The following is a 27,639-nucleotide window of genomic DNA, read 5'->3' on the forward strand; positions in this document are numbered from 1 at the left end:
CACATGAAATAATGACTCATCCATTGGTGGTTTTGTGTCCTTCTCCACCACGTTCGTATCGCTGCCCCCTCCTCCCCATGCCACGCGGAGCATGTACCAGCATCCAGTGATGGGGGGTCCACTGGGAGATGAAGACAAAACAAACTTTTGTAGCGAATGGGGGTTGGCAGGACTTGTCTCATTGCATAATCATCTCCACCACCTTGGAAGTACCCTCCGAGTGCCACTTCTTGGTGAATTGTGAGACACACGGCATGTCGGGTTAAATGGAGAAAATCTCAAGGGCTGTTGAGCGGTTGGTTGCTGTGGCAGCTTCGTGCGTACATTGACCTTGGGGTCTGGTCAGAACATGCTGGTTTGATGACTCCACTGACTGTTTCTGGTCCTGCCCATTGAAGATGTCCAGCCAGGGATGGTTTGACCATGCCATTCACTGCTCTCCCAGCCAAGAGGCAGACAGCCGCTCCTTTGAAGCCACGAAAATGTTTCTTATTTTGAGTGTTATTTTGATTTCTTTTTTTCTTTTTTTTTTTAAAGCTGCACACTTATTGGGCTCTGGGCTTATTTGTTTTAAGTGCTGAACTCTTCTGTTAAATTTTTATTGATTTAAAAAAAAACAGTCGGTTGAGCGTCCGACTTCGTCAGGTCACGATGTCACGGTCCGTGAGTTCGAGCCCCGCATCAGGCTCTGTGCTGACAGCTCAGAGCCTGGAGCCTGCTTCAGATTCTGTGTCTCCCTCTCTCTCTGGCCCTCCCCCCGTTCATGCTCTGTCTCTTTCTGTCTCAAAAAAAAATAAATAAATGTTAAAAAAAAAAAAAAAACTCGGGGCACCTGGGTGGCTCAGTCGGTTAAGCGCCCAACTTCAGCTCAGGTCACGATCTCAAGGTTCGTGGGTTCTAGCCCTGTGTCGGGCTCTGTGTTGACAGCTCAGACCTGGAGCCTGCTTTGGATTCTGTGTGTGTCTCTCTCTCTGCCCCTCCCACACTCACACTCTGTCTATCTCTCTCTCTCTCTCTCTGAAAAATAAACATTAAAAAAAATTAAAAAATAAAACTCAGTTATGTACTTAAAAAAATTTTTTTTTCATTTATTTATTTTTGAGAGACAGAAAGAGTACAAGTGGGGAGGGGCAGAGAGGGAAGGAGACAGAATCCAAAGCAGGCTCCAGGCTCTAAGCTGTCAGCACAGAGCCCAACGCAGGGCTCGAACTCACAAACTGTGAGATCATGACCTGAGCCGAAGTCGGACACTTAACTCACTGAGCCACCCAGGCACCCCCTCAATTATATACTTATATTTTTCTCATGGAAAACAATGCCTTACAGAAAAATGTGAACTACCCCTTCCTCCACTACCAGTCCCATTCCTGTCCCACATCCCGCTTTTCCAGTCTTTCTCTATGTTTCTGTATGTTCATGCTCAAGCATATTGTTTTATAGGAAGTTGTATGGTATAATTTTATATGAGTTTATTTACACGTAAGAGGAATCCTGTTGTAGGTACCATCCTGCAGTTTGCCTTTTCACTTAATAAAAGACTTTGTGGAGGGAGGCTCCTGAGTGGCCCAGTTGGTTGAGTGTCTGGCTCTTGGTTTCGGCTCAAGTCAAGATCCCAGGGTGGTGGGATCGAGCCCTGAGCATGGAGCCTGCTTAAGATATTCTTCCTCTCTCTCTCTCTCTCTCTCTCTCTCTCTCTCTCTCTGTCCCCCTCTCTGTCTGAAAGAGAGAAAAAGAGGGTAAGTCAGACTTTGTGGAGATGTATCCATGTTAGTTCAATGGAACCATATAAATTGTGCTAACTTGACTTACTCCTCTAACTGTAAATGGCAGAAGATTTAACAGATGGGCTGGGATTCCCAACACCCTGCCGTCTACTCCCTCGGCACTGGCTGGAGTACAAGCTGGTAGGGCACTCTGGGAAGGCTGCGCTTCTCTTCCGGCAAGTTCTGTTGTATGTTACCAAGGGCCAGTTGTGCCTGTCCCCAGACCTGATCAGGCTGGTTGTAGGTGTTACTGTAATTACACAATTTACTTGAAGATTATGTAAACTTCTGGAACACCAGTGCAAAAAGAGAGTGGTCGTTTATATGAAAGCCAAACAGAATGCTTCCGAAAGTCTTAGTAGAAAGTTGCTGAAAACCAGGCTGTTGTGAGTGAGACAGCGGGGAAAGCCATACTACCACCGGCCTCGTGGAGGTCTTTAAGGAAACAGGAATTGGATGTTGTCTGTTGCAGATCGCTTGGGGTTTATGTGAGCAAGATAGTGGGGACGTCAGAGGCGGGGCCATCCTCAAGGAAGAGGCATTGTCCCTACCATGAAAGATGGGGAACAAATACACATTTTGCATGTTTCCAGTAAAAATAACATACCTGTTTCATTTCGTAATAACGATTGACTTCTTTTGGGCTCATCACCAGTCACTGGTCCCGGTAGCTGGAGACCCACCATTCTCTGTTCACATTCCATGAAATGGTTGTCCCTCCACCTCCGGCCCTGTCAGTGGATGTGAAGGTCATTTCTCACCGTTCACGTTTAAACACAGTGCAGGAGCAAACAGCTCTTCTGAGATTGTGTGCACAGATCAGTTGTGGGTACATGCTGAGGCACAGAATTGCTGGGTGTGGGCTCACTTGGTCGGCAGGGAAGCTGGAGCTCCGTGACCCAGGACGGGTTTTTACCTGGGAAGGAGGGTTGCACAGGGGCCGTATGTTAAATGTGCACGTATTCAACCAGTGCTTGGGTCTCTTTACTTAGCAGGCGTTTCTCGTGCCTCACTTGGTGTGCCGGGGGCTGCGGTGGGCCTTGGGGGTTAGGAGATCCCCAGCATGGGGTGCCTGGCCTCGCGAAGCAGGCCACATTATTCTGTATGTGGGAGAACAGACTGCCTGAGTCTCTGGACCTTCGTCTGAGCGGAATGCTCTCCATCTGTCCTGGTCACCTCGGACCACCTTAACACAATACCACCGACTTGGGGGGCTTGAGCAACAGACATTTGTCACAGCTCTGAGGCTGGAAGTTTAAGGCCAGGGTGCCAGCCTAATCGGTGCCTCGCGAGAGCCCTCTTCCCGGGCTTCCCCCTGTGTCCCCACGCGGCCGAGACCGAGGGCTCTGGGCTCCCTCTTCTTGCAAGGGGTTCCCACTCTCATGTCCTCCTCTAACCCTAATTATTCTCCGAAGGCCTCGCTTCCCAATCTCATCACAATGGGGGTTAGGGCCTCAGCGTGTGGATTTGGGGGGTGGGTATTGGAGACACAAACATCCAGTCTGTACCATCCCCATCATGGGAGAGCAGAGAAGGGAGCATTTACAGGGGGGCAGAATGTATAAGATTGACTTGTACCTTTGCTCTTGAGGGGGTTGTGAATTTTCTGTTCTAGGCTTAGCGAAAGGCAAGTTCAGGGGTCCATTCCAAAGAGTGTCCGTCTGACCCCCTGCTGACTTGGAATGTGTGAGGTGGGGGAGGGCAAAGGTCTGGCATCGTGGGACCCCTGTGTCCCTCCTGGTTCTGCCCAGTGCTTGCTCTGTGGCCTCGAAGAGATTGCTTCACCTCTCTGGGCCTCAGCGTACACATCTGATAGGTGGGCTGGGTCGGGCTTGGGCAATCTGAAGACAGAATGGTCCTGAGATGGCACAGAGTTTGTGGCTGTCTTCGCCTTGGACAGAATGATGCCCTTCCCTCTCCTCACATCACAGCCAAGGCTGCACGACAGCCACAGAGCCTTCTTGGTTGGCACCATGAGAACGTTCGAGAGCAATCAAGTTCACCCCCATAGATGGCTGCTTACTGCGAAGGCATTTTATCGGCCAGCCATTCCCACGTTAAGGTCCAGGGCTGCTGGGACTCTGCCGTTGCCCTCCTGGGCCCTGCTGCACCTGTCTGTGGCCCTGCCTTGGCCCAGTGAGCAGTGGGTCCAAATGTGATGAGAAGGAGGTCAGTCGGGAGAATGAGAAGAAGGAAGGAAGGAAGGAAGGAAGGAAGGAAGGAAGGCAGGCAGGCAGGCAGGCAGGCAGGCAGGCAGGCCTGGGTTCAAATTCAGCCTTTAGCTCTGTGATTTCAGGCATGTTACTTTCCCCCTCGGTGCCTCAGTTTCCACACATGGATAAAACAGACTACCATCTTAGAACAGTGCCAGGCCTAACAAAGGTGGAGTTCAGTTCCCTGCGACGAAGAGAAATCCTTTGGCCCTGGAAGTCTCTCTTTCCAAGGAAGTAACTAAGTTTGAGTTCATTGTTTAAAAATTGACTGCTTCCAATCCAGCTGTGACCCCTGAAGTCCCTTCTATTTCAGAACTTCCCCTCTCTCTGTAAAGAAAAGAGTATACTGAGCTAATTGCTGGTATGAACCATATTGCAGGGAAAAAGGTTTATCCTGCTTAGGAGAATGCAGCTATTTTAAGGAACCTTTAGCACATTTTTATTTGCATCCACCTGCTGCAAGAAATCTCCATTGTGAACGAGCCTCCTTGGGGTAACCGTTCTCCTTGGAGATCAGACCCTCCACTCAGGAGAAAGGGGGAGGGGTAGAGCGTACCAGGTGCAGGCCCCGCGTGGTGAGGTCGCCCCCCATCATTCCACCCTTCGTGGGGCTCCCTGATCGCCTCCCCTTGCTGCACCGCGGTTCTGGATTTGTGGAGACAGACCCGCACTTCCCTTTTAAATGTGGGAGGAAGTTTCCTTCTAGAACAGGGCCCAGGCTGCCACGTCATGCAGGTGAAAGAGAGTGGGTTTATTGCAGTCTCTGGTGCTGCGTGTGGTACACCTAACCTGCCAAGGCGCTCTTCTGATTACCCACTGAGCTATCTTGTTCTCAAGGTGTGAGTTAGTGTGCGCGTACGTGCAGGTGGGCCGGGAGGTAACCTCCTGTTTATCAACATTTCCTCCTCCAGCCAGCCTGGAACTGGCCCTCAGGCCTCAGCTTTCAGAACACACCCTCTCTGCTTGGAGTCTAGAGGCTCCCGTTTCTACCCTGGGCCCAGTGCAGTGGAGCCAGGCCCATGAGTGTGTGCGTGCGTGTGCGTGTGTTTGTATGCGTGTGGAGTGTTGCGCCTGCACACGTGTGCGTTGGGGGGGTTTACGTGCGTGCGTGTTTACATGTTGTGTGTGTGTGTGTAGGGCGTGTGTGTGTGTGTGTGTAGATGTGTTTGTACGTGCACGTATGTGTGTTTGTACCTGTGGGGGGTGTTTGTGTATGTTTTGTGTGTGTGTGTGTGTTTGTACATGTATGTGGAGCGTTGTGTGTATATACACGTGTGTGTGCAGGGGGTGTCTCCAGAGTCGAGTAACTTGAGTGCCACGTAAAACTCCCCATCACCCACAGGGCAAAGTTCACCTCCTTGTTTTCCAGGCAGAGAAGGCTGAATCTGGCCCCAAATCAATCTTTATTTTCCTCTCCTGCCAGTTCCTTACCAGGCACCCTGTGCCGCAGCCGCAGACAGACAGCCTTTTCTTATTGCCCAAGGGGGCCGTGATCGTGGGTACTTCTAGACCTTCGAGCGTGCCAGGGATCCCTATTGTGTCCTCTTTCCTGGCCCAGCTCACGTGCCGTGAAACCTGGGTCTGTCTCCACAAATTCAGAACCGCTGTGCAGCAAGGGAGGCAATCAGGCCTGCCCAGGCCTCGTCCTCCCTCCTCTGGGCTACTTAGCCTTCCGTGTCCTTGCAAGACATGCTCACCGCGTGCACTGTTGTATTTGATTTAATGTGTCCGTCGTCCCAGCAGACGTCCTGCTACCTGAGAACAGGTACAGAGTCTGATCCATCCCCACACGCAGCACACACAGTGCCTGGCGGGGCGCCCATGCCTGGTGCTGGTCAGAGCGAAGGAACGGACGTCCGTGTGGCGAGGCTAGCAGAGCTGCTTGGGAAACAGTATCGACACCGATAATAGTATGTGTTTATTGAGTGTTCGGTGCTGGGCCCCGTGCTAAGCACTTTACCTCAGTGAACGCATTTAATTCAAACCACCCTGGCAGGCAGGTGCTGGAATTATCCCCCGTTTTCAGCTGGGAACGGGAGGCTCGGGAAGGAAGAGAAAGTTTACTCCGGGTCGCTCGGTTATACGCGGTGGGTCCAGGATGCCCACCGCAAAGGAGGGTAACCGGTTACCTACCACCCTGCTTCTTTTCTGGAAACCAGCCTCTCCTTGGCACTTCTTCCACGTGACAGCGGCTTTCCAGCTCCTCTTGCCCTGCTTTCCTGGGCACAGGAACCGCCCTGCCTGCCTGCCCTCCCACGTGCCCTAGGATCTTTGCACGGGATTTCCACGTGCGGTTGCAAGTCTGGGTCTCAGCTGAATGACAGAGCACAGGGTCCCCCACATGCCTGTAAGAGAATTCCTACATTTGCTCCAAGCGGTATCACCCCCCCTCACCGGAGGCATACCTAGTGACTGCAGGGAGAACCCATCGTGACCTACATCAGAAGGAAGTGGGGCAGCCAGTCGGGGGGAGAAACACAGATGACGCTCGCTCGCCGTGAATAACAGTGTTGCAGAACATCACAGCCACCGGTCGGGGATGAAAGGCATTGATTGATAATAGAAGCTCACACTCATCCTCATTGTTATAAGTTAATAATTTTTCTGAGACCTCCTGAGGGGACCCCGCTGCCTGAGCAGGGAGGGGAGGGAACGGCGGCCCCAGGGGAAGGAGGAGTCTTGCTCTTCAACTGAGTCTAGAGCGAGCAGACTTCCCCGGCTTCTTCCCTGGCGTCAGGGGGAGAGGGAAGGACACCCGAGAAAGGACGTCTCACTCTGGTGGCGGCCGCTCACTGTGGACACCCGCTGAGACGGAGCCCAGGATGCGGGGCCCAGACGGTCCCTGAGGTGGGAAGGAATGCTGGAAATCCGTTCAGGAGCCAGTCCAGCGGACTGCTTTCTCTTCCGTCTGTTCTCCGTGGGCTTGGCGGCAAAGGGAACGAGGCTCCGAGCGGCAGGCCATGCATTCGTGCACGCGTTCATCTGTTTCATTAATGTTTATTGAGGGTCTGTGTCCCAGGAAGCACGCAAAACGCTGGGGATATAGTGATGAGCAAAGGCTGTGTCCTACCCTCGCGACGCTCTCAGCCTGCTGGAGAAGACTGATGTCAGATGCTTATAATGTGGGCTAATAAAGTAGGGTAATGAACATCATTCATTCGTTCATTCATTCATTCAACCAACCCGCGGGTGCCGAGCACCTGCTATGCTCTGGGCATTGGTCTAGACCAGCGCTGCCCAATATGGTAGCCACTAGCCACATACGGCTGTTGAGAGTTAATTAAAATTAAACGAAATTAAAAGTTCGGTTCTTCAGATTTCAGAGACTCTATGGCCACATGTGGGTAGTAGCTCCTGTACCGGCCAGGATGGACACAGACCATTTCCATTGTTGTGGAAAGTTGTGTTGGGCGGGCTGCAAAGGTGAGGCGCTTGGAAAAGCTCTCTGCCCTCGGGGTTCCAGATCTAGCGGCTTTGGATACAGACCGGTGTGTGTTCCTTAGCAGACGGGGTGGTAGGTGCACAGATGGGGCCGCACGGAAGCAGGGCATCTGGGCCGAGCCTGGCCTAGAGGGAGGGACGTTTCAGTGAAGTCTGAGTCACTTGAAGAGGGTGGGGGGCAAAAGGGGCAGGGCCCAGCGTCCCGGGAGGGAGGAGCATGTGTCCAGGCCTGGCCATTAGAAGGAGGCCGGAGAGACCGCGTGGCTGGTTGTAGGCCCCACGTGTGTTGACTGGGCCATGCGCGAGGGACCAGCTGAAGGCAGAAGAGACCAGGCCACACAGGCTCTCCTGGGACTTTCTGCCACCCCTGAGGCCGACCCTTCCCTGGGCGTGTGGGCAGAGGGTCCTGTAACCACATCGGCCAGACTCTTGGAAGGAAGGTCTGGTTCGAGGGGCCAAGGGTGTACATCTTGCTCAGGCTGGGCCCTGGGGACAGACTGCCCCGTCAGGCAACAGCTGAGGGTGGCAGATGGGGGATGGAGAGAGGAAGGAGGAGGGGGGAGGAAGTGCCTGCTTCGAGCTGTCTGCAGGGTCCAGACATGGGTGTCTGTCCTCTCAGTGTCCAAGAAAACAACTTGGGAAGCAGCCCCTGCTCCCCTTGTGGGACCGCAGAAGGAAGGCAGAGGCAGCGGCTGTGATTCTGGGGCAGCCAGAGGGGATTCGACGTCTCCACCCGCCTGGGACTGGGTCGTGCCCTGGGGAAGAGGGGACCCTGGGAGAGTCAGGCAGCCCGTTCAGCTCCGCTCTGTCCTGTCACTGGAGCAGCTCACAGCCACAGGTCCCAGCTTCCTTCCCTGCAGTCTGGTGACAGTAATGTCATCCTGTAGGGCCGCTGGGACAGTTTTGACATAATCAGAGCCACTGGCGTTCGTGGAGGGCTTACCTTGAGCCAGGCATTGTGTTGCATCCTTCACACTAGGATCTCTTACCAGAGACCCCCCCTGACCCGTGAGGTGGCTCATTCTCTGTGGGGGGTTGGGGGGGGGGATACCCTGTTTGTGGAGGGTGTGACCTGCTAGATGGCAGTAGCACCTGCCCCAGCGTGACACCCAGCAGCGTCTCTAGACACCGCCAGATGCCCACGGCTGAGAGCCCCATTTTACAGACGGAGCCGGCTGCCGTCCGAGCCGAACCGTGGGCATCAGGTTTCAAACTCAGGTCTGTGTGCCTGGGCTTGGGCACTCAGCCATGAACTCCATTTTACCTTTGGCCTGGGCGGAAGGAGCGCGGCCCAGGGCCCGGCGCACAGTAGGTGGTCGGTGAGGCCTCTTCCCACGACGGAGCGCTGGTTCATTCAGTCAGAAAGCCAGACCCTTCGTCCTGGAAGCTGGCAGCGCAGGGTGGGGAGGGCGGGGCCCGACCCCCAGCCTGGCCCTGACTTACCTTCCTTGCTGGCACACCACGGCCTGCTTGAGGGCGGAGGGAGCCGTTTGTACTTGACAGGCCACGATTAACCTCGCCCGGCTGGTAAATCATCCGAAGGACAGAACTTTCCCCTGGAAAATGCCAGCCTGGCCGACGTGGGCTGTTGTTTCCCATCTGCACTTCCTCCCTCGGGCTTGGACGGCCCACCGGGTCGGGAGCCACGAAGAGGGCCGCCGCGAAATCGTGCCCGAGTAGATTTCTCCCTCTCTTCCCTGCCAGGGCTGGGCTGTGTGTGTGTGAGAGAGAGAGCGAGCGAGAGTGTGGTGGGGGTGTTGGGGAAGCAGCCCCGAGAGGCAGGCCTGAGGCCTCCTTGTTTGTTTACTGTCTTTGGAAACCACCATCAGTGATGCAATCATCCCCAGAGGGCAGAGGTGGCAAGGACTGGCCTTTGCCAAACCTGGCACTGTGGGCCTGGAGCAGGGCACGGGGTGCCGACCGGCTCCCTCGTCCCCTCTATGTCGAGAAACCGTGCATGTACACACACGTGTGCGTGCATGCTCATATTTAACACGTGCCTGCGTGAGCTCTGTGTGCATGCGCACACACACACACGTGTGTGTACCTGTCTGTGCGTGTGCGTGTGTGAGTGCTGTGGTGTGTGATGTGACCCACCCGCGCCGTGGTTGTAGGGCCGAGGTCATGTCCTCCAGGCACCTGGCACGTGCCGCTGTTGGCCCTTCTCCTTCGCCTCTCCTTTTCATAGATACACAGCTGGGTTGGACGCACAGCTTTGCCTGCTCCTCGCTGTGACCTGAGGCCAGTCATGTGCGCGGAGTCTCAGTGTTCTCCTCTGTGAAAGGGGAGAGTTAAGGCAGCTGCCGGAGGTTGCAGTGAGGTCCACGGGTGACCGGGGTGCACTTGGCTGGGGGCCGGGCTGGGAGAGGGCAGGCCATAGATGGCTTGTCCCCCAGCTTGGGGAGGCGTGGCCTTGCCCACGGGGGGCTCAGGAGAACAGTGGGGGCTTTGGCTGCTTGCTGCTCTTGACCCTGAAAGCTTGGCGGCATCAGGTAGGACCGCATAGGCTGGTCTCATCCTGCCTTCTGTGTTCTTGGTGTGGTTGGTCACATAGCTTCTGGTGCCAGGGGAGGCCTGAACTCAGTGGGGATTTTGTGCTCCTATGGCTTGCCTGGTCAGAGTTAGAAATTACTAGAAGGCCAAGGTCAGGGGCTCCAGAGACCCTGGTTTCGCTCACTGGTGACCACCACACTGTCATTCTTACATGAAGCTGCCGCCCTTTTCTGTGGTGACAGCCCCCGGCATTCTCCCTATTTGCCCAGGAGAGGACAAAGAATCCCACTTTTGTGGGATTTTGTGCACACCGCGTGCCCCCTCCCCCCAGCTCCATCAGATACATCCAGAGGGTTCTCAGTAACCACGGACAACGGAAAGCGAAGAAAATAGGAGTATTTTCTCTGCCTTGCCACTGTTTTCCGATTAGTCACTCCTAACTAATTAGCAAGTGACAAATGGGACAATAAAGCTCTGAAAATATCCATCGACATCCTAGAATCGCAGCCACAGACGTGGCAGAGGGCCTGGCAAAGAAGCAGAGAGGGGGGAAGACATCTGTGGGAGGGAGGCACAGAGGTCCGAGGCGCTCTGGGCGTGTCAGGAAGGTGGCTGCAGGTGGGCCTGAGAGACCCGCGTGGGACATGTGCGGGGGGTGCGGGAAACTCCCCCCCCCCCCACACACACTGTCTGGGAGAAGTGGTTTCCCGTCACCATCATCCAGGGACACAGGTGGACGTCCCCCATCCGGTGTGGAAGTTGTCAAGGGGACCCTGGGGACTGTGTCGGGGTCTCTGGCCAGGGTGGCCTCTCTCTGAAGGCAGCTGAGACCCCTCAGGTGGACAGTGTGTGTGGGGGCGGGTGTGTGTGTGGGCGGCAGTCGCTGCTTCCGTAGCCGGGTCCCCCCACGCCTTCTCAGGACGGCTGAGGTGGTGCCGCGACATCGGGCAGAAGATGCTCTCTGGCAGCTCTGTTGACGTGTCCGTGGAGGGTCCGCGGGGACCCGCTCCACATGGGCGGCACACGGGGGGCTGGGTGGCGGTTGTCCCAGCAGGACATGCAGCCCCCCTGCCCCGCGAAGCCCCGGGATTCCCGGGGTGCTCAGCGTTGCGGTGCCGTCCTTTGGCCTTGGAGGCCTCACGGAGTTGTCTCATGTCACCTCCTCTCATGTTTGTTCGGCCACAGCGCGTCCTGTCACCATGGCTTGGCTTCAAGGGGGCAGGAATCTCCATCCCTCACCTACTGGGAAGGAGGAGGCAACTCAGCAGCCGTTGTCTCATGAATGTAGGTTCCGTGGGGCTGATTGTCGCCGGCCGGGGAGCCCGAGAGTGCCCTGCAGGGCACTGTAGTGTCCTGTGGCTGGTATGACAAGTTCCCACGAACTTGGAGGCTTAGAACCACACCAGTTTACTGTCTCACGGTTCTGGAGACCAGAAGTCCGACATGGGTCCCCTGGACTAAAACCAAGGCATCAACGGAGCCGTGTCCCTTCAACTTTCCCAGCGTCCACAGGCTGCCCACGTCCCCAGGCTCACGATGGCACTGCTCCCGCTCTCCGCCTCTGCCCCTCCTCCCTCCCTCTTACAGGGACCTTCTGAGGCCATGGGGCCCACGGGGTGGCCCAGCATCACCCCCATCTCGGCAGAGCCCCACCTGCTGTGGCAGGCCCTGTATTCACAGGTTCTGGGGATTCAGATGTGGACACCTTGGGGGGCCTGGGGGGGCGTGGTTCTGCTGACCACAGCGGGCCAGCCCTGGCACGGGAGACCCAGATCCCTCCCGCCCCCACGTGTCCCCCCATTTCCGCCAGACACTGTGCCGGGGCCGGGGTGACTAGGTCCCTGCCCTCACCGAGTTTCCAGTCCGTCCCAGAGGGGAGGCCGACGTGAACGGGAGTTTCCACGGGCAGGGGAGTTTTATCGGGTGACCCGGTCTCCTCCTCCAGGGCTGCGGGAAGCGACTCGTCAGCTGTGGTCTGAGGGAGGAGGAGGGTGAGCGAAGTCAGCTGGGAGCACAGACCTGCAGATGGGTCTCGGCACCCGGGGCCTGAACTCCCTGTTGCTGGAAATCCCTCCTCGTTTTTGTCCGCCGTGGTGGCGCCTGCTCTGTCCTCGGACCCTCCGCCCGCTGGTTTTCTGGAAGGTGGGAGGGGTCGGCTCCCTCCCTGCCCTGGTCTCTGGCCCAGTGGCCGTGCCTCCAGGAGGCTGCCTGGACGTGGCTGCAGCGATGTGGGAAATAGGACCCAGGACCATATTTGCAAAAGCAACAGAGTTGAAAGCTGGGCGGGCAGGCTGGGTTCAGCTGTTTGCACTGGGGGAAGCGCTGGCCTCAGAGATGCCTTCTTCCTCCTCCGACCAGAAAGGGAGGTTGTTTCAGACTCTCTGATGAGGAGCATCTATTCCAAATAAACCCTGCTGCCCGTCCGGTGCCAGCCTGGAACAGGGAAGGCGACTGTGACACGCCGGGCCGCCCCTTCACGGCGGTGGGTGAGGTTGCTCAGGCCAGCGGTGGGGGTGGGGGTGGGGGGTGGGGAGCAGGACCTCAAGTCCAGCCTTGAGATGAAAGCCGGGCACGCTCCGCCGGCTGCGGACACACCTCCCCTCCCCGCCCCGGGGATGCCATTGTGTCTTGTCTTTCCCGTGCCCTCGCCTCTCGCCAGAAGCTGTGGGTCGCACGGCCAACGTTCTTCTCTGGGGTGGAAAAAATCAGAGAATGAAGTACGAGCTTCTGATTAGCAGAGACAGAAAAATCACTGGCGGGGGAGTCCCTGTACTGCAGCCTCCCCAGGTCCCCTTGCTGTCACATGCCCGCACTCCTCGGCCTTCCAGCACCCTCTGGGCTCTGGACGCAGTGGGCAAGGGCGTCCAGTGGGCTGTGAGCAGCAAGGTGGGTTGCCACGTCATACTTGGTCCCGGGCCGGGAGGCGGAGGCTGCCTCCCCAGCTCATGGGTGTGACGCGGCCCCCTGAGCGTGCCACTTGGGAACCGAAGTAAATAGTTGCTAAGTTAATTGTCTTCTTTGCTGAGCTCAGCAAGGGCAGAGACCCTAGGACGTAATCGGCACCCAGTAAGTGTGTACGTTGAGGGGAACCTACCTTCGCTGTAAGAATTGAGTTTTACCTCCGAATTAACCAGTTCTAGGTGTGTAGTTTAACCTCAGAGGAAATACCCTTCTCTTCCAAAGGTATTTCTACCTACTGTTCTGTAACTGGGCTCATTTAATGCAAAGAGAAGCGAAGGAGCAGGGGGATTCAGAGGAATCTCCTGCATCAGCCGGATGTACAGCAGACTAGTTAGTGGTGGTAAGTGGGGCATCTGTTCCGCTGCTTTCCACAGCTGTGCCCGGGGCAGACATCAGTGATCAGTCACCACTCTTTCCACTTGAGCCCCGATGCGGCTGCAGAATCCTTCCCAACTCACTTCCAGGAAGCCACCTCCAGGCATCTGAGAGGTCTGCAAAATCCCGAATCGGCAGATAGGTCCACGTAATCTAATGCATCTCATACCTTCTACCCGGATTTCTACTCTGACTCAGGACAGTCGCCGTACTTTCTCGTTTTCTTCATTCCCTAGCATCAACAAGTGTCTGTCCTCCTGCAGCCGCTTTACGAGCCGAATAACCCTGGTCAGGCCACTTCATTCTTCCGTGGCGCTCAGGCCCTTGTCTGTAGATTGGAGGGAATCGTACACCTGGCAAGACTCCGTGAGACCCAAGCAAAGCACAGAACGCTTAGCACAGTGCCCGCTAGCACCTAGTGGCGCTCAAGAAACGACCACAGCCTTAAAATACCTTTGTCCCCCATCTGGGGCGGGGGGCGGGGGGCAGATTGAGCCCCTGGCTGCAGGTGGTGCTGGGCTGGAAGTGCCCAGGGGTGCCCAGCCCTTCCCAGAGGCAGTAAGCGTTCCCCAGCCTCTGGCAAGCCCTCCTCAGCAAAATCCTGCGACGGGAGGGCCGCCCTCTCTTGCCCTGGTGCCTCACCCCTGCATTCACAGTCCCAGGGGTCCACCCCCGGGGGCCTCGTCTCAGGTCTGCCGCATCCAGCAAAAAGCCAGAGCGAGAAGAAAGCCCGTCATTTCCCCTCTTGCAGAAATCCACAAGAAGTATTTCCAATGTTGTCATAGTTATAATAAGCAGCAGGCATCATCCAGGGAGGGGAAACGTGACGGAGCAGTGCGGAAAAAAATACCCTTGGTTCCTTTATCTCCAGAGTGGTCTCTGTGGCTCTGGAGAAATCAGGGTTCCCCTGGGCTTAGGTGGGAACAGTTTTCTCCTTTCTGACTTAGCTTGAGGGCACAGAACTACACCCCAGTTGGGGACACACAGACCTGGTGACCGTACGGACTTGCGAACATCGCTGCCAGGCCTCCCCAGACTGGGGGGGGGGGGTGTCCTCCGGCAGATCCGAGCGGGACCCTGCAGGCCCCAGGTCACCTGAATGGAAAGGGCCTGCCAGGCAGGAAGTAGGTGGAGAGGGCACCTGGCTGAGAAGGCCCTGGGCCCCTCTGTGGCGCCTGCTGCTGTTACAGGCAGCTGGTCAGGGGCGTTACCTGGGCAGGTGTGTTTCGTCTTCCTTGCCCCTGCCGGTCCCTGTTTGTCCCTGGGTTCAGATCCCTCGGCCTTCTCCAGAACTCCACGTGCCCGACGTTGCTTCAGGAGCTCCCATAGCCACGATTTCGTGTCAGGAGCCCGGCCACCCTGGCAGCGCACGTATCTACCAACCCTGCGTTGCTAGACTGGCTCTCAGAGGGCTGAAGCCACTGGCCTGAGGTCACACAGCTCCTAAGTGACAGAGCCAGAATGTGCCCCCAGTCCTCCGATTGTGGTGCATGTGCAGTGGGGCCGTGTGGCCTCCTCACGACACACATTGGACCTTTGCCAGAACTTTGCCTGGATGAATAAATAAAACCAGCGGTAGGGAAGAAACTCAGAAATTAAGAGGCCAGCAGTATGAAATCTGGGAGGTAGATTTGACGTGGGTCATTGTTGAGAGAAGGACTGCCTTCCTGGCCCTTCCCTGCAGCCCCATGGCCTTAGAACAGCTGTCTGCGCCTCGCCGACGCTCTGCCCCTGTCCTGCAGGGGTCCCGGAACCCCCCTCCTGCCTTGATCCATCCGTGACCATGCACGCTAGAGCCGGTGAAACCGCTGGGGGGCAATTATTGCCACTGGGGCTGTCCTGAAGGGGGGGCCTGATTCCTGCCAAGTGATTGTTCCTCCTGGACCTTGTTTTCCTCACCTCTGACGCGGTTCAGCAGTAAAATAAATGTCTACGGCTGGGAACCACGAAGGTAACAGCCAGGAGGTAAACCTTGTCACGCAGTAAGTGCTTAATAAATAGGAGCTTCTTACTGGCTGTCCTTTATTTCCCTTACGACTTGAGTACAGTCCCTGCCAAAGAGAAGCACCGTCTCCTCTGCCTTCAGCCTTTGTTTCCCTGAAAAACGCAGACCCGGCGAGGAGCCGGGAATCCAGCTGGGGAGGCATCTCGTTGGGGTCGGAACTTGGGCTCCGGAGTCACACCGGCCACACACATCTGCACGTCTGTGACCTTTGGCAAGCCACATCTCTGGTCTTGGCCTCGGTTTCCGTGGCTGGAGGACGGGGGGTCATTTTGCTACCGCCCCTGTGGTCTCTTTCACAGCCTCACCAAAACCTCGTCAGGTGCCGCGGCCCAGCGTCCGGCACGCCGTGGGTGCCCAGTGAGGACTCTTCTTGGCAGGACGTTGTGGATATCTTGGTGGATGTCGTTGCTGCCGGTCTCGTGTGTGTGGAGTGCGTATGTGTGTGTCCACGTGTGCGTTTGGGTCGGGGAGGGGGGGGCTGCCTGTCAGAGCCCTTCTCTGGGAAGGGAGTCACGCTCTTCCCGCCCTTGCTCCAAGAGCCCCCGCTTTGCCAGAGCCATCAGGCGGCGTCATCTGGAGGGTCAGGAAGGTGTGGGTCTGGCCTGGTGCTGCCCACCACTGGGGCACAGCCCTTTCAAGGAGGCAGGGGCTGCCTGGGGGCTGGGAAGATCCTGCTGTGGCGTCTCCACTGTGGCCCTGCCTTCCGATACAACCCGGGCCGGGGACCTGAAGAGCGAAGCCGGCCCCTTACCTGGCCACAGCTCACCTTAGTGTGCCGTCAGAGGCCCATTCTACCTGCTGGACCCCCCACCCCCCGGGGGCTGGGATGCCTCAGGGAGCAAGGCAAATGCGGCTCAGTACGGAAGGGCCAGCGGCTGGCTAGGGACACAGGCGTTGAATGTGTTAGAAGGGGACGTCTGCTCTAGAAACTGTCTGTGGCCTTCGGTTGCTCCTACCCTTTGGCCGGATACCCTCTGGTGCCCTTTGGCTCCTACCCTTTGATGGATAATGCTGCGGTGAACGTGGGGGCGCGGCTACCCCCTCGGGTCCCTGCTGTCGACTCTCCTGGGCAGATGCCTAGCTGCTGGCTCAGGTGGTAATTCTGTTGCTGAATTTGGGGGGGAATCTCCTAAGCGGTTTCCCACAGCGGCTGCCCCGTTTTGCATTCCCACCAGCAGCGCGCAAGACTCCGGGGCCTCCGCACCCCCTCGGCTTGTTATTTTCTGGTCTTCTCGTGGTAGCCACCTCGATGGGTGTGGAGCGTCCTCTCCCTGTGGGTTTTGATTCGTGGTTACCCCGGGGCCAGGGCTGGCGAACGGGGAGCTCGTGTGTAATGGGGACGGGGTTTCAGGTTGGGAGGGTGAGAAGGTTCCAGAGATGGACGGGGGTGGCTTTGGCACAACAGTGGGGAAGGATTTAATGCTGCTGTGCGGTACGCTTAAAGATGGTTAAAACCGTAAACTTTATGTTACGTATATTTGACCACAATTTTTTAATGTTTATTTATTCATTTTGAGACAGCAAGAGAGAGCATGAGCAGGGGAGGGGCGGAGAGAGAGGGAGACAGAATCCCAAGCAGGCTCTGCACCGTCAGCACGGCGGAGCCCGATGTGAGGCTCAAATCCGCGAACCGTGAGATCATGACCTGGCCAGAATCGAGTCTGATGCTTAACCCAGTAAGGCACCCAGGTGCCCCACCACGATGTTTTTAAAAAAGGAGGTACCCCATTGGAGGAACCCAATTTGAAGGGTGTTCTGTAAAACCCCTGAGCAGTGTTCCTGAAAACTGTCAAGAACTTCAAGGGCAAAGAAGGTGGGAAACTGCTCCAGACTAGAGGATGCCAGGGCGATACGAGGACACGTGTGATGTGGCATCCTGACTGGGACCCTGGGACGGGAGAGGGGCCCTGGTTGGGGGATGCAGTGACGTCCAAACGATGCGTCCAGGTCAGCCGGTACTCGGTACCAATGCCGGTCTCTTGGTTGTGACCGGTGCTCCAGGGTCGTGAAGATGTCAGCGTGAGGGGAAATGGGGTGACAGTGTAGCAGAAGTCGCCAGAAGCCCCTGTGCTGTCTTTGCAGCTTAAAAAAAAAAATTCTAAAACAATGTGAAATTAAAAATGTTTGAAAGAAGAGGGGTAAGCGTCTGGTCTGAGTGGGGGAGGTCAGGGAAGGGCCCCACAGAACGTTGCCTCTGCGTCAGGGCTTGATGGTGGGCTGAGGCCAACCTTACGGGGGGCGGGGGGTGGGGGAGGTGAACAGGGGCAGAGGCACCCAGCCCACCTGCTGAGGGCAGCGCCCCCTGGTCACTCCTCCTCTGCTTTCTGTCACTGGGAGCCTGACCACTTCAGGTGTCTCACGGAAGGTGGAGCGGAAGGGTGTTTGTATTTTTGTGACTGGCTCAGCGCACGTAGCGCTGTGTGCATCCAGCCCGCTTTCTTTGTCCGGTCACCTCCCCGCAGACCCTTGGGTTGCTCCTGCCTTCTGGTCGTTGTGAATAATGCTTATGTGAACAGGGATGTTGGAATGTCTCTCTGAGATCTTTCAGTTCTTGCGGGTCTACACCCAGAAGTGGGATGGCTGGATCATATGGTAGTTCTATTTTTAATTTCTTGAGGGATCTCCATACCGTTTTCCAAAGCGGCTGCGTTCTTTTACCTTCCCACGAGCCGCGGGGAGAGGCCGGGGATCCTTCTCAACACCACCCGAGGCCCAGGCCCGCCCCCCACCACAAGGAGCGATCTGGCCCCAAATGTCAGCAGTGCTAAGGTGGAGAACCCTGGATGTGAGTGAGAGAGGGGTGGAGGGAGACCCAGACTGAGTTTGCAGGGGCGGAGCTGGGCCCGTCCAGGCGTGCTGCCATGAACACTGTGAGGAGCATGTCCTAGAAGAAGAAACACAATCATTGCAGCGGCGGAAGGGACCCCAGAAGGGACTCACGGGAAGTGCCTTTCTTGCGTTATCTTATTTAAACCCGCACCGCCGTGAGGGTGGCCGAGAATGTGTTGAAAGTGGGCCGCCCACAGTAGGTCCTCAGGAACCCGAGCTCGCTTTCCTTGCCCATTACGGACTCACGGCCTGCAGACTGGGACCCTGCTCCCCCGTGTACTTTGTCCTTCCGTAAGCGAGGCACAAACACCGGTGGTCAGGCCAGCAGATAAGGCAGCCGAACACACACAGCCCCTCCCGGCGGAACTTGTGTGGCCCGTGGTTGTGAGCGACGGGGTGGGGTTACCTGGCAACCAGGCCCACCGCCAGTTCTGCCCACCGCCAGCACCCCCACCCCGGCCACCAGGAGACTTCCTTCTGTGTGGGGTTCCCGGCTTCTTGGCACCCAAGGCAGGGCAGGCTGGGCAGAGGAGAGGGTGTTGTTCCTTTGTTGTTCCATAATCAAAGAGACACCAGGCCTGGCCCTGAACACGATTGACTAGGTTTGGGGAAAGAATGATGACAATTTATTATTACTGTAGCAGTCGTGGTTGTTTATTGAGTACCTGCTATGTGCTGGGTATCTCGCTCATGATTCTTTTGTTCATCTGTATAGAGGGCCTGCTGTGCGCCTGGCCAGCAGTGAGTGTGACAGGCAGAGTCTTTGCTTCCACAAATCCTATATTCTGGTAAGAAGAGAGAATAAATATGTGAACAAATACATAGCATTTTAAGTAGTCATAGGTATTTTTGAAGAAACGTGGCAGGGGGAGGTGAGGCACAGTGGACTCAGGGTGTCATTTCCTGGGGTCAGGGAGAATATTGCAACAGAGCCTTGAATTAGGGGACCCAGTTGTGAAGACATTTAGGGGAAAGTGTGTGTGTGCAATGGGCGGGCACCGCATGGGCAAAGGCCCTGTGGCAGGAGCAGGAGTGGCAGGTTTAAGCAACTGCAAGGAAGCCAGCGGGGTTGGAACAGAATGGGTGAGAAAGAAGGTGGTGAGAGCCAAGACCAGAGAGAGTGGGGGTAGACAGGTCACGGAGGGTCTTGCAGGCAAGGGCTTTGGGTTTTCTTCTGGGTGAGAAAGGAGTCAGTCGTTGGAGGGTTTTGAGTAGAGGAGGGACACAGTCTGACTTTGGCTTTACAAAGCATCCCTCAGGGGCGCCTGGGTGGCTCAATTAGTTAAGCGTCTGACTTCAGCTCAGGTCGTGATCTCACTGTTGGTGAGTTCGGGCCCCGCATCAGGCTCTGTGCTAACAGCCTGGAGCCTGGAGCCTGCTTTGGATTCTGTGTCTCCCTCTCTTTCTGCCCCTCCCCTGCTCGTGCTCTCTTCTCTCTCAAAGAAAGACATTAAAAAACTTTTTTAAAAACGCATCCCTCAGCTGCTAGATGGAGAACAGTCTAAAACTCTGGTCCGATGATTGTTAGCTGTGTGTGGCCATTTAAATTTAATTGGGCACCTGTAAAGTTGCAAACTGAGTTCCTCAGTCACGGTTGCCACCTTCCAGGCACTCGCTAGCCGGTGCGGATAGCGAGCATTTCTGCCATCCCAGTAAGTCCTCTCGGGTGGTGCCGTCTGAGGGAGGCCAGTGTGCCCGACAGTCCAGGCAAGAGGTGAGGCTGACACTCGGCCGCTTGGTCTCACGGGCAGAGGCTGTGACGGTGGTCAGTCTCGGCGCTGATCTGGAGGCGAAGCGGCCAGGACTTGCCCGTGGATCGGACGTAAGAGTGCAGAGTGGGCAAAAAGCCAAGGGCAGCTGGGTGATTGCTGGCTGGAGAGGCCGTCACCTCGTAACTCACCTGACTGAGCACATGATGTGCGCCAGGCACAGGCCGAGTGCCGTCCGGGCCTCCTGGAACCCCCATACCAGTCCCGTGTTACAGCAGAGCCAGTGGGGCCCCCGCGGAGGGGTGTGAGCTGCAAGGCCAGCCTGCTCAGGGTCCAAGCACCAGGATTCCGACCCCGGTCTTCTCGCTCTGTTCACAGGGCACGCCTCATGGCGCTTCTCTCGGAAGCCATCCACGAGGTGCCAGACCCTCCCGCCCCCAAGCGAATTCATCAGGGACCAGCCTGTAGTGCTGGCCATTCTCGGCTCTTGGGCCCGGGCGGTGGCCCCGTGAGAGTGGGTCACGTGGCGAAGCAGGGCTGCTGGGATGTCCGCCCCTTCCCAGCGACGCCCTGCCCAGTCTCGGGCAGACTAGCCCAGCTGGCCTTCTGGGGACCCTGCGTGGCTCACTCCTCAGTCCGGGGCTAACTCTGCCAGCGCCAAAGGGCTCCCAAGTTCATATCTCACAACAGTTCTGTGAGGGAGGTGGGCATTTCCCCCATTTTCCAAATGTGGAAACAGGCTCAGAGAGGTGCAGTCACTTGCTCGAAGTCACACAGCCGTGATGTAGGAGGGGTGGAATTTGAACTTAGAAAGTCCTTGCTCTTCGTCACTAGGATCTGCGGCCTCAGGGGGAAGCACTGGCGGGCAGGGCCTCCGTGGAGAGTCACGCGGTTGTCATTTCAGACCTTGTCACGGCCATGGGTTGAGTGGGCTGGAATTGCATGTGCCCTGGCAAGGTGCTGACCCCTCCGGAGAAAAGGGCTTCTCGTTCTTTGCACAAAGATTCCCCACCTCGCCAGGACGTGGCCTGAATTGTCTAAGAGCTGGGGCTCCTTTTCTAATTCCCACAGCCTGGCTGGCCCCCCTGCATGGGGGACACAAGGAACCAGTGAGAACACGGTGAAGCCTGGAGGGCTGGCTGGGGAGGCATCTTGGCTCAGTGGTCATGAGTTCGTGTCTTGGAGCCCACAGTGCTGGGTTCAAATCTCGGCATGGCCTCTTTTGCCTTTGTGACTCACGCAGCTCGTGAATTTCTACAAGCTGCAGTTTCCTTTGTGTTGTTATAAAAGGGAATGCTGGTAATAATAACATCCTCCATCTGGTAGGGCAGCCCCTTTCCGTGCGACTGGCTGCATCTGCCCCACTGCAAGTTTTTTGGAGATTCCGACTCTCAGACCCTACCCTCCTGCACTATAGTCTGGATTTTGACAAAACTCTCCAGGCAGCCTGTCGGCACATTCAACGCGAGAGGCCGTGGTGTGGAGCGGACAAGGGGATTCAGGCCCCGGCGAGCACAGGTAGTACGCTCCTCTGGGCGGGCGCCTTCTGTCTCCTTGGTAGCTGTGTAGTCTTGAGCTGCCGGCCACGTACTCTGAACTCTCGTTATCGCAGTGCTTGGTGGTGCGCAGAGGAGGCGCCCTGGAAACCAGATCGATGCCTGGAAAAGCTTCCAGGTGAGTCGATGCTGTCTGACCGTTTACCGCACCTTGAAGAGCCAGGCTTCCAGGGCAGACCACAAGCTGGAGACCAGTGCTGCTGCCCTGCCTTGAGGGCGGAGCTCCACGTCCTCGTGCCCTGGAAGAACCGCATACCCCCGAGCCCATGGCCCGAGGGCCAGCCTCGCCTCTCCTTGCAGTTTTAGGGCAGATCGATATAGGGTTTGAAGGAGCCCCGGGCTGGGGGGTGGAGAAGCAGGCGGCTCTCGCATCTCGCTGGAGCCCAGGTTTCGATTGGCTGAATAAATCTCCCAGGGGAGGAAAGAACACAGAGCTCACACAGGCGAGGGTGCAGGGTGGCTCGAGAGGGGCCGCGAGTACAGATGTTTTCGGCGGGCCTTCGTCAGTGTTGCCCTCTGCACACCACCCCCCCCCCCCCCGCCCCTTAAGTCACCTTCCTTGGGAGAGCTCTCCTAAGACACGTTCATGAAGACTTCCACAGGGCAAGCCTTTTAAAAGTGCGCGTGTGTATCTTTCACGTGCGTGTTATACATCTGATGCTCTTGGAGCAGAGGTAACACCACCCTGCTGTTAGAGAAGAGTCTCATCCCCATGGACTGCGGTTCTGAGCCCCTTGCTGGCAACCCCGGGGGCTCACGGGGGCCAGGGATGACGAAGACGAGGAAAAGGAGCAGAGCCCGCTGAGACCAGCCGCTCTTGACCGTCAGTGTAGCCGGGCATCTGTTCCAGGAGCGTGGTTCCTGGGTAGGAGCAGCAGTGGTTGGGCTGCTCAGTATTTTACGTAAGCAAACCCTGGGCGCCCGGGGGGTACAGTCGGCGAAGCGTCCGACTCTTGGTTTTGGCTCAGGTCATGATCTCACAGGTCGCGAGTTCAAGCCCCGTATTGGGCTCTGTGCTGAGAGCACAGAGCGTGCTTGGGATTCTCTCTCTCCTCTCGCTGCCCCTCCCGTGCTTGCGCTCTCTCTCTGTCAAACTATAATAAGAAACAAACTTCAAAAACACTTAAGGGACGCCTGGGCGACTCAGTCAGTTGAGCGTCCGACATCAGCTCAGGTCATAATGTCACAATTTGTCGGTTCGAGCCCTGTGTCGGGCTCTGTGCTGACAGCTCAGAGTCTGGAGCCTGCTTTGGATTCTGTCTCCCGCTCTCTCTGTCCCTCCCCTTCTCATGCTCGTCTCTCTCTCTCATAAATAAATAAATATTAAAAAAAATAAGCCAACCCTGGTAATTCTGATGTCGGTGACTCTGCAGATCACACTTGCAGAAATTGGGCATTGGGGTAAGAATCAGCAAGTCAGACACATAATAGGTGCTCAGTCAACACTTGATGAGTTGTAGGTCTGTGTGTAGGAATGAATAAAACATACAAGAGCTCATGGACGAATGTGCAGAAGAACAGTTTGCGAATGACAATATGCCGAAGGAGGGTGTCTGAGAAGGAGGGAACGCACGTGTGGCCGGGCGCGTGGATGAGGTTGGGGTTCCAGGACAGTGGGGGAGGGGCAGGACCTCCCGGGTGGGTTAAGTGAAGGGCGGTGCTCTGGTGTGTCTGGCGAGGGCCCGAATGTTCCAAGCGAGAGCTCGAGGCGTTCTCCCCGAGGATAGGCTGGGTTCTGGGAGCGGGGTAGAAAGGGGACCATTATTGTGGAATCTATATAAAGTCCCTGCGGGGACCAGGGTCAGGGCAGCAGTGTGAACCTTAACCCAGAGTCTGGGCCCCGTCTGGGCCTAGAGAGATGCCTTTGACTCCACAGCTGACCTTCCACAGGGAAGTTTGTTCTTTTGGGTGCCGTTGGGCTTACTCTGAGGACGGGAGCCTTTCTCCCTCGTCTTCACTGCGGAAACCCCTGCGCATCCTGCGAGACCCACCGAGGAGCGCTGCCTGCGCGTGACCTTCCCCGTTCTAGGTGCGGACCACCGCAGCCCGGCTCGGGGCGCTGCGGGAAAGCGATCGGGGCAGGGGCTAGAAACCCGTGGCCCCTTCGTCTCAGTCTCCGTCTGCGGCTCCGCCTTCTTCTGTGGCGTCTTGCTGGAAAGGAGACTCCCCTGTTTCTCGCTCTTGTCTCCAGGCTCCCAAAGAAGCTCCCCATATGGCCAGGCCTAGGGCAGGGGCCGACCTCCGGACCAGTCACCGTGGCTACCAGGTGGCATCCTATGGTAACCATGGTGACCCCACCGCCAGTGGGGGCAGGGTCATTCGCAGGGGAGATGGAGAGCTTTCCAAAGGGTAGGGAGGGACAGCAACACGAGCGGCCCGGCCTGCACCCCACACCCAGGAAGACCTCACTTGCCTCCTCCCCTCTGATTCACGCTCCCAGTGGGAAGGCAGCGTTCAGCACACGCTTCTGCCATTATGTTCATCTCCCTTGGAGACTGGGAGCTCCTTCAGGCCGTGCCGGCCTCGCCCGCCTTTCCCCAGTCCTGTGTCGGGGCCAGTGCACGGTGAGTGGGCACATGTGTCCCACGGGTGGATGTGCCACCTCGCCCCCTCCTCCGCCATTCGGGACTGGGACCAGAGCGTGTCTCCGGGCCCTCCCAGCCAGCAGGAGGCTTCAGGAGAGAAACGAGGGAGACGGAGACATAGTCGGTCCTTTGAGGCTGAAATCGGGCAGCGGGAGACGTGGAGGACCGTTGACTGTCATTTGTTTGGACAAGCGAGGCTTCTGCCACTCTGTCTCGGCCACTCTGAGGGAGACAAAGGCGCTTCTGATGGGAGGCTGCCCTCTCCCCAAGAAGGAGGGCGCGCCGGGGCGGCTGGATGCGTTTGCTTCCAGATGAAATTATGTGCTTGGGGTTTGAGTGGACTTAGGCCTCATTCATGCATGTCTGTTTGCTCAGCCTGCCAGGCCCCCGGACCTGGTCTCCCAGCCTCCTGGGGACAGATTGGGGCCTTGCTGTTCTTCCAGGGAGTTAAGGAGCATTGTCCTCCCCTGTGCTCTCTTTCTGCAGTAGGTACTGCTCAGGGCGCCCACCCCTGTGAAGCTTGGAGGGGGCATGGCGCTGGAGCCACACATAGCTCTTGGGTTTGCATCCCAGCTGTGCTACCCTTTAGCTGTGTGACCCTGGACATGTTACTTGACCTCTCTGTTTCCTCGTCTACACAGTGAGGCTCATCTTGCTTGCCTACAAGGTCTTGGCAAGGTTCTAATGCATTTGTACCTGCTTCTCCTAGGACCCAGCAATCCTACTCTCAGTTATATTCCCAACTGCTCTGTCCACCAGAAGACATGAGCAAGAATGTTCAAAGCAGCCTCAGCAATAACCTAAAATTGGAAACAAGCCAAGTATCCATCAGTGGTAGAATGGTAAACAAATTATAGCATGATCACACGAGGGAATAGTATACAGCAATGAAAAATGATGAATACTACAGATGAATATCACAGATGTTGTGTTGCACAAAATAAACCAGACACAGAGGGGTCCATACTGCACGATTCCGTTTATATGACGTTCAAGGGCAGATAAAACTGGCCTGTAGCAATAGAGGTCATAAGAGTGATGACTTCTGGGGGACACTGACCAGGAAGGGGCACGAGGGAGCCTTCTGGGTGTGGGGTCATGATCCCATGAGTGTGTTCATACCTGAATGTTCATCAGGCTCGTGCATGCCATCAGTGCACGGGACCGGATGGAAGGACACCTCAGACCCTCCTGTCCCCCAGAGGGAAGGGTCCTGCAGCCATAACTGTTCTGTAGATGCTCATTGGAAGGAGTCCCAGGGCACACCCCCGGGTCTTTGCTGCCTGGTGTGAGAACCTGCTGACGAAGGGTCCGCAGCAGCCATGTTGTGCTTGCTGTGGCCGCTGGGCCTTGCGGGTCCTTGCGGGTCCTCGCGGGCCCTCATCGTCCTCAGAGTGCGCCGTGCCCGGTGTGGGGGCACAGTTGCTGCGGGCCGGGACCCCCTTTGGTTTTGCCTATGTCTGGCATATTTGGACTGTGAGAAAACACTGTGGCCCTGGGAGCGTTTACCTAACCCTGAAGTCCTAGCCCCATGGTTGGAGGAGACAGACAGACAGACAGACTTGCCCTGGAAATCCCCTGGCTGCACCTCTGTGGGCCTCAGTTTCCACTTCTGCAAGCATGATGCTACCCGAGAGACAGCCTGTGCGATGTGCCAGCCCTTTCTTGCTCCAGTGCCCCTTCTCCATAGGACCCACCTTCTTGGCCTCTCTGCGCCCTGGCCCTTCTCTGCTTGGTTTCCTCTGCAGACTTGATCACAGCGTAAAGTTCATTTATTCACTCATTGCTTCCTTGGCAGCTTCCCGAAGGCAGGGACTTTTGTCTTTTTTGTTCACTGCTGTGTCCCCAGCCCTTGGCACATAGTAGGCACTTCATAAATTGTTGTTGGCTTGGCACGGACCTGTTAGTGGCCGTTAGAAGGTTCTCAATCTTTTCATGCCCAGGGCTTTCTTTGGGGTAGAATTGAATCCAGAGAACTTCAATACACTCACCCAGGGATGGTGGGAGCTGTATGCCGAGTTGTTCAGTGTAAGATTCAACTTTTTTTAAAGCCAGAAGTCACTGACAGAGGAAAGGCCCACTTTGCAGAGGTGGAAACTGAGGCCCAGAAAGGTGCAGGGCACCTGCCTTCTAGGGCAGCTTTGATAGTGAAGGAGGGTGAGGGGACCTCTGTGCCTTCCCCTTGGCGTTGACTGTGGACCGTGGCATGGTGGGTCGAGACTGCCTGCCCCTCTGACTTCCAGCTTGTTCTCCTCCAGTGCTCCGGCCACATGCCTGCCCTCTGCCCCCTGGAAGTGGGGATGTCAGGAGGGAGCTATGCTCCCATCCTCAGGTGCAAGGCTGGCTGCTCGATGAAAACCCTGCAGTCTGTGGGCCGCATGTCTCCCGTCTCGGCTTGGCAGGGGCCCAGAGCAAGGGCACCAGGCCTTGGGAGTGAGTCACTCTCTCTCCATGCCAGGCGGGAGCTCCAGGGGACAGGGGAGTGACCCCACAGGGGGCAGGCCACGTAGGGGGAGGCCCAGGCATGGCCCTCAGCTTGCTGGGGGACGAGGGAGGAGAGTGGAAACTTTGACATTTGTTTCTTACTTTCAAGCCAGTTGGTGAGGATCAACCTCACGGATCAACAACAGCCCTAAACCTTGGCTCTTTCTATTTGAGAAACCACAAAGGAAAGTAACTGGATTTGGCTACATAAAAAAAAAAAAAAAAAAAAAAAAAAAAGGCACCCTTGAGCATGGAAAAACAGACCGACAAATCAGCCTTACTGTAAACCGATGTGAAAGGCAAATGATGAGCTGGGAAAATGCAGTTCCAGCATATTTGACAAATAAAGAGTTAAATCACCTTAATACGCAGAAAGTACGCATGAATCAATAAGAAACTGACCACCTCTGGGGGGAAATGTACAGAGAGTAAAAGGAGGAACGCAGTGGCCAACAACTGTGAGGAAACGCCGCTCAGTAATGAGAGAAACAGGAATTAAAAAGAAACTGCGAAGCAGGTTTTCACCTGGGAAACTGGCAAAGATTTAAATATGATAATGCATTTTCCGAGGAGGAGAGGTGCGTCTCACACTTTTGTGGGTCCTCCCCGTCCCGGGTCCGTAACCCCCTCCCTCTGAATCGGTTACTCTTTGGCCGTCTCTTGCCTTCACTCTGGATCCACTGAGAATGTCAGTAGCTGCCACTCGTGAGCACCTACTGTATGCCAGGCATCCCACACATGCCGTCTCATTCTGGACAACCCATGCGACATGGCTTACCGCCCCATTTTGCAGATGAGGAAACTGAGGCTCAGCACGAAGGGACTTAGGCGACATCTCACATTGGATAGTGGAGCCAGAATTTGAATCCAGAGATAACTGGCCCTCAAGGCCATGCTCTCCTTTCTCCTTCCCTTCTGGCCAGCATTGGGGCCCTGGCTCTCTCTCGGAGAGGACACTGGCAGGGGTCCAGGCTGTCCTGGCATCTCTGGTCTTCAGTTTGACTTTTCAGAAGCCACGACCTGCAGGAGCTCCTCAGACAGGATCAGTCCTGCCACGGAGGCCAGTGGGTTACAGAGGCACGTCCCTGTCTTGGCCGGGTGCTGTTCGGTGCTTTTGCTTTCCTGGGGCAAATTATCCCATGAGAATCTGAACCCTGAACTCAGTGTGGGAGTGTGGTTTTCTCGTGAAACCTGGGAGCGCTGAAGGGCAGAGCATCACACACAC

The 27,639-nt window shown here is 56.4% G+C and overlaps 1 protein-coding gene and 1 long non-coding RNA gene across 3 annotated transcripts in view; both read left to right on the forward strand.

The window, feature by feature from the left end:
• The window catches only part of LOC122494513 (c-Maf inducing protein), a 235,114-nt gene that overhangs the window by 80,763 nt on the left and 126,712 nt on the right, over positions 1-27,639 (forward strand). The window lies entirely within an intron of this gene.
• Positions 22,594-26,779, forward strand: LOC122494514. Of its 2 annotated transcripts, none has more exons than XR_006300187.1 (2): positions 22,594-23,909; positions 26,524-26,779. It is a non-coding gene; the product is annotated as an uncharacterized LOC122494514 (long non-coding RNA). The 2 variants fall into 2 exon arrangements; XR_006300186.1 differs by having other exon boundaries at positions 26,528-26,779.

Source organism: Prionailurus bengalensis, chromosome E2 (genome assembly GCF_016509475.1).
Source record: "Prionailurus bengalensis isolate Pbe53 chromosome E2, Fcat_Pben_1.1_paternal_pri, whole genome shotgun sequence".
In the NCBI taxonomy this organism is placed as follows: domain Eukaryota; kingdom Metazoa; phylum Chordata; class Mammalia; order Carnivora; family Felidae; genus Prionailurus; species Prionailurus bengalensis.